General features: G+C 36.0%; 1 pseudogene; it reads left to right on the forward strand.

The window, feature by feature from the left end:
• Positions 1-13,610, forward strand: part of LOC131053392 (probable LRR receptor-like serine/threonine-protein kinase At1g56130) — a 279,171-nt pseudogene that overhangs the window by 74,959 nt on the left and 190,602 nt on the right.

Raw genomic sequence — 13,610 nt, forward strand, 5'->3', positions numbered from 1 at the left:
AATTCAGATGAGGCTAAGCAATGAGGATCACTGAATTGTGTTGGGACAGAACCAAATCCAGGACTACCAAAAATAGAATGCCCCAAACTGCTACTTACTAAAAATAGTAAGTCATGAAATAATGCTCCAAAAATCGTTATCTTCGCAACCAGAGAAAGAGCTTGGCGAGCTTAGCAACTCTGTACCATCCTGACAGCCAAACCCTTACTTACTAAAAATAGTAAGTTCACATTCCACCCCTGACAAGTCTGGTCGAAACTCCAAGGAACATGGGAACCCTTAATTCACCTTTCCACATAGCCTATGGGTCTCCGGGATAGGCCAATGGACCACTGAATGTAACATCACAAGGAAGGGGACATTACACACTATTTCCTTGATGTGACAACTTCATCAACATTTGTTTATAGATATTAGAGTTCTCCTTGACTCGATTTTTTTGCGGTAACTGTGAACCTTGTTTTCTGCTATGCGATTGAACTACGGAATTACTGTAATGTCAAACTGGCAGTGAGTGCCAAAAATTTCAAAGTACCATGTTTTCTCATTCACTTGTGAATATGCCACAAAATGAGCACATATTATTCTTAATTTAACTTAAATAGTAAAAACATACCTTTTGCAAGTATACCCTCTGCCCATTTGAAGACAAGGTTTCTTAGTGTTGTTCTTCAATTTAGCTTAAGGGACTTTAAATTTATCTACTTCTTACATTGATTAGAGTTTTTTTTTTATGGAAGTATTAGCAATTCAAATGGTGATTTGTTGGTACATTGTACCCTAACATTTTGTCTGTATCTAGTGACAACCTAACTAAAATTTCAATTGCCAGTCTAATTTAGAACCTTTAGTTTATGGAAGAACTTGATTGTAGATTAATTTCCTATCATTGAGGTAATAATATAACTGAATGAGAAAATTGCCTTGCATTATACTGAGGATTGCATTTTGAAATGAAGGCTTCATAAGAGGGCACAAAAGAAACTGTTCTCAACTTCATTTGGATTTTGATGGGGCTACTCTTTTGATGTCCAATCTGTTTCTATTCTATTGATTTGCATAAATATGTTGACCAATTATCTATACAGGAAGTTTCAGGGAACTGCTCTCGAGGGTCCAATTCCTTCAAGCTTCTCCAACTTAACCTCTTTGCAAAAGCTGTATGTGTTGGTTTGTCTATTTTTTGGTGTTTGTGCTCATCCTATCTTTGTTTACTTGATATTAAAATGCAAGTAAATAAAATCATGAATTGGACTCATAACTCCATTTTTTTGAGCCGTTTTGTGTATTTTTATTCTAGCAGGAGAATAAGTGACTTAACTTCAGGTGTCACATCATTGACATTCTTAAAAGGCTTAGAGGGTTTAACTGATCTGTAAGTAAAATAACTTGCACCTGAATGGAAAGTTTGTTTGTTTTTGCTATTTGTTTATTACACAGTATTTGCTAACATATTATTGTTGTGCAGAGTCCTTAGAAACAACAAAATTTCTGGCGAAATCCCTTCATATGTTGCAGAATTGAGTAAATTGACATACTTGTAAGCTAATGTTGCATCATGCCACATTATTTTATTTGTTCTTTCTTTTTATCCTTTATTTAGCATGGTCATTTTGCTCACTGATAATCTGAAAATTCAGACACAGTAACTTTAGTTTCATTACATTCAAAAGAACATTTAGACTGATTTCTTACAGTATACCTGATGTAGGGAAAAAATTATTACACATACTCAGCTACCTACATAAGTAAATCGTTGAGACAGGCTGGCTTATGCCATAAGACACCAAAAACTTTTAACGTTTCTACCTATAGGGTTAACCTGGTAGAATAACTACATTTTTCATGGTTTACAAAGGAATCTGTCATTTACAATAATAATGTAAAAATCAATAGTGCAGAAATGCAATGACATATATGGTAAAGAGTGAGTCCACATTGGATTCCAAATAAGGAGAAAAGCCACATTTTGAAAGCACAATAAGACCAATTCGCCATAGTATAATAAAGCAAAGGAAGAAAGGATAATATGACAAAAAGAATGTTTCCAACAACTTGGTAAGGACAAGATAAAGGCATGCGTTACATGCTGATTTAAGACAATTTCTGCCTTGTTCCAATTGATTTTTGTGAATCCTGAGAGAGATCAAGTTCTTTTAGCTAATGTTCATGCTGACAGAGGCCTCCAAAAAACATAATTTTATGATATTGACACTCCATACTTGCTATAAATGATGGAATTCTGCTGTTTTGAGTTGAAATTCTACAAAAATCCTTTCTTCAGAATATTGTTTCTACTCTTAAATTTCATTGTACCTTCTTTTGAAAAGACATCATCATATCTCCAAAAATCCTCCTGGAATAATAAATAACAAACACTATTTTTAAAGGGAAAAAAGCTTCCAATTTTAGGCACTGTTTTTTTAAAAATAGCTGCTCACACTTTAGAACTGATTTTTCTTTGTTTTATTTTTCTTTCAACCTCAGTTTGAACCTATAAAGAGCAATTATTATTTTTCTTTTATAAAGACATCCTTTCAAAAAGGAATTCCTCTATTAATAGTTCTGATTGGTCAAAAAATGACTGATAAAAATACCAAAAAATCTAGCTACCTTAACATTGACGCGTCCTTTGTTTTAGATGCATGCCATTAATCTAAACAAGTAATTTCCAATTGGAGGCATGTGGGGGTGTTGTGGGTTCCCTAGCTGTCTTAATTTATTATTTTATCACAGGGATGTGAGTTTTTTATTTTTTATTTTTCACTTTTTTCAAGTGGGTATGACCGCCCATCCCAAGGATGACTTAATTTTGTCAACATTTCTTGTTTATTTACAAACCATTTCTTGAATCTTTTGTAAGAGTTTTTAGGGCAAAGGTTTGGCTTAGGGACATTTCCAAGGTTTCCCCTCATCCTCCAAGTGCTAGCGTGACAATCCAGTGCACACAAACACATGCAATCAGCTGCAGTCTTCAATACAAGATTTGATAATTCTATGATGAGCATCATAGAACAGTCACTATTCATTAATGTGTAGGATGAAAACCTTTGAACCAAATCTGGAAATTCTCCCGCTTGCTGCAAATTGATGGAATTATGCCAACTCAGAAAACTAGGGATATGATATACTTAATTGCTGACTATTAATGAATGACAACCATCTCAAGGGAGTGTCTTCCAATATGACAACAAATAGCGATGTCTCCATGAAGCAACAATTAGAAAATCCATTAGGAATGTCAAACCTTCTATGTACCTTTGATCCATCAACACTCTCATACTTGCCTATGAAATCTTGAATATCGACATGATAATGCCCCTTTGTGATGTCTCCATCTTAATAAGCTATCCTTTAATGAATATATGTTCAAGGCTGACAGTCCTGAACCCTTATGTAGTTATAGTTTAATAAAGATTAGAAACCATGAAGTCTTATAAATAAGATGGTTTCCTTATCATTAACCTCCTTATCTATTGAAACAAAATAATAGGCAAGAAGAATGTTAGCATTGATTACCTCCAAAGAGAAAAGCTTCACTGATGGTTCATTGTATACCTGCAATAAATTAGTTAGCATCTACCATAAACAATAAAGATTTGCAAGCATCCTTGAAGTAAACAAGTGATCTTCCATCAAAAGAGAAGATGCACATTCTCTATAGTTGCCAAGTATGATGACCACAACCATCTGCACACCTGCTCACAATCATACCATTCTATACATAAATTCTGAAAGAACAATGCATAAGATGATTGGGTCATGAGCAAATCATCCACAAAGGAAGCACATCATCATAATAAGAAGCATGTTGGTTGAAAATTTTGTACAATCGGGGAAATATACAAAATTGTGGTTTCAACCACAGCGTGTGAGTAAAACTCTCCTAATTAAGGGAAGGCTCCCCCTATCTAACTACAACTTTAAAAATAAAATGGGATGGGACATAAATCTTTCTTCTTTCAAGAAAGCCAATATCCTTTTCTCATCACAGAAAAGTGATAGCAATTTGATATAAAACAACAGTAACAACTTTTTGAAATGAAATGAGGGAAAGGAAATAAAATTTCCTGAAAGCTCAAAGACTTCCATCAGTTCCTTCGGGACGGGACAACAATATCAAGCTCAAAGTCTTGATTATGTGAAGTCCTATCTACCCTTTTCTATACTAACGCTTTCATGAACAAATTATAACAACACAAAGACTGAAATATCTTATTCTTTCTACACAAGACAGCAAGAACAAGTGTGAGCTCAAAGACTCACAACTATTTCTAACAAAATCTACTTCTAAACTCTCTTAATAATAAGTGCAAACACAAAGTCTTACAGCTTTTCTCAATAGAACTTCTACTTTAACTAAATTAATCTCCAATGCTTGCAGCTCAAAGACTGCAAATCAGATTCGATTAAGCTCTCAAAGAAACACTTGCAAGAAAGGTAATATGGAACACAAACTCAAGAATGTAGCACAAAGACTCAAAGCTTGAGCAATTTTCTTCTATTCCTTTCAATTCTTAAATTTACACTTAAAAGATCAAAGACTTCTTTGCTGCAAATTTAGCTGAGTTTTTGCTTGTTTTCTAAAAGATAAAAATTACAATAGACCCCTCAAGTATTTATAGGAGAGGAGCCTTGAGAAAAAGGTGGGAGGATCCCAACTAACTTGAGAAATTCTCTCAACCACCAAGACTTATTCAATAACTAACTATGACTTATTCCAACTACAGTCCTAACTGAACACAACTTGTAGTTGTCTTACATGTAATTACAAAAGTGCAAGTAATGACTTAACTTGCAATTTACAAAAAGGTTTTTACATGTAACTTGTCAAAAGAAAAACTACAACTAAGAGATTACAAATTTGGAAAAATGCAACTAAGTGTTGAGAAACACTTACTGCAACATGTGAAGACATGAATCCTTAGAACTTCTGGATGATCATTCGTAGCTCAATGGGATTCGGTTCGTGGGTGTTCTTGGCAACAACCATGGTCTTCACGATGTGTAATGTCCCCATTTTAGCAGACATGGATTTTGTGAGATTAGCTTATTATCCTGACCCTCGTAGGCTAATGTGTTGGATAGAGGGTCTTTTGAGGATTGGTATCATCTCCAGTGTTTAGAGTGCTTCAGTTTGGTCTTCGTTTGGCATCATTCGGACATCATTTGCTCTACTTCCTATTTTTAGTAAGTCTTGGGATGTTAGAGATGGACCCCTGCTATTTTTAGTAAAGGGGGTATGGTCATATGCAGCTTCATCATGTCAGCTCCCAGTTTAGACGGCATTCAAAAATGTTGAATATTAATGGAGATATTAATGTTTATTTAGTTTAAATAAACATTAAAGTTTTGAGCTTATATTATTAAGTTATAATATAATTTTATATTATAACTTAAGGAAGGGTCCAAGTATCATTAAAGGGGACCATTTAATTAATTAATTGTGACTTTTTTTTACCAAGGTGAAATGTTAAATGACAAAGTGAAAATATTATATCATTAAATGTCATTTAATATCATTAATTGATTTAATGTCTTATTGGAGAAAATCGAACCTTCATGGGAAATATATATAAGGCTTTTGAAAAGAAGAGAAGGGAGATTGATCATTGTTATTTTTGATGAGAAGACTTGTCTCTTGGCTTTGGAGAAGAAGCTAGGGTTTCTGCAGCTTCTCCAGAGTATCAGCATTGGAGAACATGAAGACTTCATTGCATCAGCAATCTGAGGGTGTGAGATATTCATCTGAAGTTGCTCCTAGGGTTGGCTTCATCCAGAAGTTGACATTGTGCTGATTGGGGATCTATTTTCAGATTTATTGGCATAGCTGAGGGCATATGTATATGGCAGACTGAGAACATCATACAAAGGGTTTATTTGCTGCTACAGTGTCGTGAATAGTGCACGTGAACAGTGCGCATGAACAATGCGCTACAGTGCCCGTGAATAGTAAACACTACAGTACCGCACTACAGTACCTTGCCAATTTTGTGGTCTTTGTGGAGACCAAATTGGAGATGTTTGTTCAGATTTATGATGAAGATTGAATAAGGAGTCTTTGGCTGCTTCTTCTACATTCTGCAAACCCCTATAGCCGCCTTCATCACCTACAGATTGGGGTCGATTGATATTCCAGGTGACATTCAACATTGATCAGCCACTTAGCTTTCATGCCAACTGTTTGCTTAAATGCCTAATGGCTGTAGGTGTACTTTGGGATGTATGACAAGTGTTTGTCTTAATGTCTACTAGCTGGACTAGTTAATTTCAGTCATTCCATGTGTGTGTAAGGTCTAAAATAGCTAGCATATCATTTCTATAACAACTTTGCATTGTTAGAAGCTTTCCATAACTTTATTTGCAGTGTACAAACCCAAAGAATACAAATAAAGAATTCACTACAGCGGCTTCAAACATTGTATGCCAAGTGTTTGACAATATTCCTTGGGGTTCAAATAAGTGAAATAGGGTCAGATTAGCCAAGGGATATTACAATGGTATCAGAGCGGTTTCCTGCCAACCTGTTGGGTAGATTGATTCAGCTAGTTAATCATGGTTACTTCAAGTACCCAGAATCAGTGGGACCAAAATATGAAGCAAGTGTATTCCTCATTGGAAAAGTTAAAGCGAAACCAGAAGAAGCTGGATGAATTGATTTCACACCCTGCAAAACTTGATAGAATTGCTCAATATATGACATCTATTTTTAAGGATTAAAAGGTGAAACTTGAAGAGAATGTGGTGATTATTGACACTCAAGAAGTTGTTATCAGTCATGATAACAAGTCTGATTTTCATGACAGCAGCTTTACACTTGAGCGTAATGATGATTTGAAAGTCATGGAAAGTTTAGAAAGTGTTGTGGGAGTGACCTTGAGTATTGGCACTCGTGATACAAGTGTCAAGAATGAGGATTGCATTGGAATTTTGGCTCATAAGAGTTCTGATCTACATGACAGCAGTGATGAAATTTTGCATCAGCATGAGAGAGTAGTGACTACACATGTGCAAGATGCTTCTATTAAGTCGCCGCATGAAGGTACTCGAGATTTGGGTACTAATGGGGTAAGTGTGATGTGGATTCATGTCATTTAGAGTCTGATTTTTCAGATCAGACCTTAGAAAACAAGTTTGAAGATTCATGCTTTGGCATAGGATCCTAGAATCATAAGCTGGATTGCCATGTAGTTACATTGGAAGTGGAAGTGTGTGAAGATATTGTCATAACAACAACTTCTACCTTGCCAGTTGAGCCATCCTACAAGGTACATAACAGTAATACCTTAGATATTGATGTGTGCACAATTGATTGCACACATGATGTTGTTGATCACGAGGTGAGTGATGTTGATTTGGTTTCATACCATAGTGCAGATTTGGGTGGAAAGAATGAGTCACAGGGGTATCATCATCTGGTTGGGCAGTTGAGGGTTAATGATGATATGATTGCTACAGCTTTGGAGCATTTTGATGTCGCTCGACAAATGTTGGCGACCTTTGGTTGGAGTACTCCTGAGACATATGAGCACGGTGATAGTAGCCTTTCCCTAGCAGAGTTCCATGCACTCCGAGCAGCTATTGGGATAATGAAACAGAATTACTTGCAGTTACTTGCTGATAGGGATTATCTTCTCGAGTGGGATTGCACTTGCTACGATGCACTAAAGGGAAAGGAGGAGGAGGTTGATGAGCTCACCCATGAGCTTGAGGTGACTATGGACTTGTTGGAGAGCGTTCAGTCAGCCCTTCGTGAGTCACAGTCACAGGTTGAGGAACTTACCGTGGCGTTGAGTTTAGCACAGTTTTCACCATCTGTGGATACAGTTGAGTTTCCTATAGCATCACTTGGTGATGAGTTTACACACACGGGTTGTAGTGATGGGTATGTTGAGGATGTGGTTACATCCATCACTGATGCAGGTACAGGTGACTTAGCTGGGATGAGTATTAGGGTTGAGAGCAGCAGAGAACCACTTGTTGCATCAGGTTCTCCCGAGGTTAGTGCTATGACAGATGATACAGGTCAGATTGTTGATAGCTCTTGTGTGGCAGTGGTGGACTCTCCAGAGAGTTGTGTGTTAGTACACGGCGTTACTCCATCCACTTCACATGGAATTCGCATAGTGTCATCTGGTTGGGAGTATGGATCTCATGTAGATTTGTTTCCCTCTCTGTTATAACCCCTCTTTGGACATGGGATTAAATAAAGACGATAATTAAAACATTTATTAATTAACATTAATAATATTGGAAAATCGTCTCATTTATGAGACTTCACGATTTTCCTCTAATATATGCTTATTAATGTTTATTATTTTATGATTATTATTTATTATTACTGTTTTAATATAACGTTCATATTTCAATTATTAATATTATATTAACTATTAAAGAAGTTTTACCATAAAATACTATTAAAACATAAAATAGATATATTGAATATATTACACTTACCATATAACGTGTTATTTAATAAATATAAAATATAAACATGAATTGTCAAAATACATTATAAGTATTACTTGGAATAATATCGTATTAATACAATGCCATTAATAGAACCGATATACAATATAAATTATTTATGCTCTCCTTAAACCACACTTAAAAAGAGCGAATATAAAACCTGAATTAAATAATTATTACTAATTTTTATTAATGAAAGATTAATTAAAATTATTAAATAGTTGTTTATTTATTAGATATCATTATTTAATTAGTATTCATTAATAATAATATTCTGAAAATATTCAAATAGAGCAAAACAATAAACAATTGGTTATTGAGTTGAAGAGATGCGATTAGGATCAACCAGAGAACATGTCCTTATAATCTAAGAGACACATCCAATCGACTGTGGATGTATATAATTTCAATCATTTCTTCCCCAATGGGGGGATCATGGGGTAAGATACTACTATATATCTATCGAAAATAGGATCTCTTAGGAAGGAAGGGAGGAGGGGAATGAATAGAAATTAGTAGAACTATCTCAACCACAGAGTTGTATGAAGGTGCAATTGAGGTTTTGGAGTATCTATCACAGCAGTATATATACCCAGCAATGGATTCTTGACTGTGGAACTATTAGGGTGGCGGTTATAATTAAGCAATCTTCCTATCTTAGAAGAGAATCATACGTAATCACCCCTCTCATACACTTAAGGTCGAGATGAATAATCTTTGACGGAAGACTCAGAGAATATTGTACGATAATAATTTTAGATTGAATATCGTATTACAAGCCAAATATGGTCCTTAAGGAAATCAACCTTGGCCTGACAAAAATCGACAGTTGGAGAAATTGGTATAAACTGATTACTTGATCAAAATAAATGTTGTGGATAAGTCATGAAAGAATTTAGAAGCAATACTGTGTCTGAAGTTTTTATATTTCTGTCGATTCCTAAATGGGAGGATATTAACTCTATTCCAGTCGGAAGATATATTCTTATTTTCTCATTCAGTTGGATGGCTATCAGTAAGCAAATACCATAGGCATAATATCGGGAGAACTTACCTCTTGTTTCTAATTCAGTAATAACGCTCTTGATAGCCATTGCATAAGGCATTTGACTTAGAGGAAACTTCAAACATAAATATAGATATATTAATCAGTGAATCTGCTTAGCTATCTAATAGTTTGGTACAAAATATTAGACATCAATCAGGAAGGATTGAAACAGATCAGAACTATTATTAATGTCACAGGCAGGACATGCTTATTTCCGGTGGCATGCATGGTGGTGTGCTTAATATTTATGCTTAGTATATGAATCCCAATAATTTCTTTATGCAGAATAATATTAACAGTCTGAAATATGTATTATAGGAATACATAATTTCATGAAAGTGGCAGACCAGATCTGACATGCATCAGATCTGTCTCCCACTACCAGCCACTAAATATATCCATCACTAATAATATTTTTAGGCAGCAGTAGTAATAATAATAGGTTATTAGGAAATATTAAAATCATATGTCTATATATATATATATATATATATATATCACTAAGGAATAATATAAGAGTTATTAATAAGGATATTTATACAATAACAGATATTAATACAACAAATATAATTAATGTAATATCTTTTAGAAACTGCTCTGCAGTAACGTATAATAATCCATAAAACTAGTAATTAAAAAAATATGTAAATGATTTATAGACGAACTGGAATAAGATTAAATTATCTAGTACTTGATAGACTAAAGAAAGAATATCACAGATCTGCTTCATGTTAAGATAGCCTTGACTCTTAATCAAGATAGTTTAAGTCATCAGTACTTTGAAATAGATTAATTATGGTTAAAACCGGCCTAAACGTAGTAAGGGACATTACACTCTCCTGGAAGCAAATCTGTTACTTCATCCCATGCAGCTGATTTTGGATGCCAGCTTGTTGTTTCTCAGAGTCAGAGTGATCAGCTACAGGTCTTAGAGGATAAGGTTGACTCAACCTTATATTGTTTTTACTGCACAGATTCATTTATTGAGTACCTTCTTGAGAGTCCTGAGTTTCGAGCAGGTCCGTTTGGAGCCACCAAGGATACTCTCATCCGAGGTTCTCTCGCCATCAGGCGTGGTGTGGGAGTAATTATTGATACTCTGACTACAATGCTTCCTAATAGAGATTTTGTGATTGGGTTTGCAGAGAGGGTTACCAGAGCCCCTACCCAATCAAGTGTTTGGGGTCAAAGATTGGAGCCATCTCATGATTCCAGTATTGTTAGAGATGAACCCTTGACCGAGGTTGGAGAGTTTTATCGCAACTACATAGTGAGGAGTGCTCATCACTTTTCTTTTGATCCACACGTGGAGGACTTGATGATGCATCGATGTGGATTGGCTTCAGGATTATACCATCCATTGTGGGATGGAGAGTTACCATTTTCAGTAGATGGAACTAGCAGTTGCAAGTACCCGACTCAGTTGATTGTTGGTGGCTAGTTGCTCGAGCAGTGTTCAGTTTCCCATCATGTTGATGTGTATCTGGTGGAGATTGTTACTCCTATGACACAGAGGGTATCTTTGGATACATGGCTTCAAACAGACTATGGTGACAATGGGCATGATGGTTTAGTTGGATATCAAATCCATGAGGGTTTAGCAGAGGTTGTGGAGAGATGTTGCATAGAAGATGTTTCCAGGTACTCCTATCTTCACAATACAGATGGATGTGTGTATAGATTGCACTGGGATCCAGGTGATGACAGAGTTAGTGTTGCAGTTTGGATAGGTCTCATGGGTTGGCTTCACCACATCTCGCATGGTAAAGTGGCGATCAGTGTTGAGCAGCGAAAGTCTAAGGGAGGTTTACATGGCAGATTTCTACCTTGGATTTCAAATCCAAGTATACTATGTGGGACACTAGCGAGTATGTTGAGGGATCCTTTGTGTGCATCCGAGTTCTGGTTAATGTTCCCTGTTTTGGGAAGCAAACATTGTCAGTTTTCAGAGTTCCTTCCACTTGATGTTCATGTTCTTGTGACACTTGCTGTTGAGGTTGATTTAATTTGGCAGGTCTTGTTAGTTGTGCCCTTGGTGTGGGCATTACAGGAGTTGCTTGGTAATACCAGGGACATTACATAGGTCTCCATTTGGGATCCAGGTGGATGAGTTTCTTTGCAGTCGATATTGCTTGGGGACAAGCAATTTCAAGAGGGGCGGACTGTAATGTCCCCATTTTAGCAGACTTGGATTTTGTGAGATTAGCCTATTATCCTGACCCTCGTAGGCTAATGTGTTGGATAGAGGGTCTTTTGAGGATTGGTATCATCTCCAGTGTTCAAAGTGCTTCAATTTGGTCTTCGTTTGGCATCATTCAGACATCATTTGCTCTACTTCCTATTTTTAGTAAGTCTTGGGATGTTAGAGATGGACCCCTGCTATTTTTAGTAAAGGGGGTATGGTCATATGCAGCTTCATCATGTCAGCTCCCAATTCAAACGGCGTTCAAAAATGTTGAATATTAATGGAGATATTAATGTTTATTTAGTTTAAATAAACATTAATGTTTTGAGCTTATATTATTAAGTTATAATATAATTTTATATTATAACTTAAGGAAGGGTCCAAGTATCATTAAAGGGGACCATTTAATTAATTAATTGTGGCTTTTTTTTACCAAGGTGAAATGTTAAATGACAAAGTGAAAATATTATATCATTAAATGTCATTTAATATCATTAATTGATTTAATGTCTTATTGGAGAAAATCGAACCTTCATGGGAAATATATATAAGGCTTTTGAAAAGAAGAGAAGGGAGATTGATCATTGTTATTTTTGATGAGAAGACTTGTCTCTTGGCTTTGGAGAAGAAGCCGGGGTTTCTGCAGCTTCTCCAGAGTATCGGCATTGGAGAACGTGAAGACTTCATTGCATCAGCAATTTGAGGGTGTGAGATATTCATCTGAAGTTGCTCCTAGGGTTGGCTTCATCCAGAAGTTGACATTGTGCTAATTGGGGATTTGTTTTCAGATTTATTGGCATAGCTGAGGGCATATGTATATGGCAGACTGAGAACATCATACAGAAGGTTTATTTGCTGTTACAGTGTCGTGAACAGTGCGCGTGAACAGTGCGCTACAGTACTCGTGAATAGTAAACACTACAGTACCGCGCTACAGTACCTTGCCAATTTTGTGGTCTTTGTGGAGACCAAATTGGAGATGTTTGTTCAGATTTATGATGAAGATTGAATAAGGAGTCTTTGGCTGCTTCTTCTACATTCTACAAACCCCTATAGCCGCCTTCATCACCTACAGATTGGGGTCGATTGATATTCCAAGTGACATTCAACATTGATCAACCACTTAGCTTTCATGCCAACTATTTGCTTAAATGCCTAATGGTTGTAGGTGTACTTTGGGATGCATGACAAGTGTTTGTCTTAATGTCTACTAGCTGTACTAGTTAATTTCAATCATTCCATGTGTGTGTAAGGTCTAAAACAACTAGCATATCATTTCTATAACAACTTTGCATTGTTAGAAGCTTTCCATAACTTCATTTGCAGCGTACAAACCCAAAGAAAACAAATAAAGAATTCACTACATCGGCTTCAAACATTGTATGCCAAGTGTTTGACAATATTCCTTGGGGTTCAAATAAGCGAAACAGGGTCAGATTAGCCAAGGGATATTACAGGATGGCATCATGGCATCGGAGAAGCATAGAGTCCTTCTCCAAGATGGATTGGATTTCGTGCAAAAAGATTTGATGTTTCATCAGAACCTGAATTGAAGCAGCTTAGAATTGTTCGCTCCTCCATTCATTATGAATCCTCATCTGTAGATCTGCAAGAACTTCTTCTTCTGGTATCAGCTCTCCATTCTGACTCATTATGTTGCAAGAGGCCTTCTCACAATGAGAAACAATACCTTGGAATACTTCACCCCACAATCTCATTGCATCATCAATCTCCTCAATGAGGGATTTGAGAACAAGGGCTTTATTCTCCAAAAGTTCTTCAAATTCCAAGTACATGACTCTGGAGGAAATAATGGCATGCTCCTGGAGAACACTCAACTGTTGTTGGGGCATGGTTTGCCAGATTGTTAAACTACCTTCAACCCTTTCCAAATTTTGTTTGAAAGTG

Source organism: Cryptomeria japonica, chromosome 11 (assembly GCF_030272615.1).
Source record: "Cryptomeria japonica chromosome 11, Sugi_1.0, whole genome shotgun sequence".
In the NCBI taxonomy this organism is placed as follows: domain Eukaryota; kingdom Viridiplantae; phylum Streptophyta; class Pinopsida; order Cupressales; family Cupressaceae; genus Cryptomeria; species Cryptomeria japonica.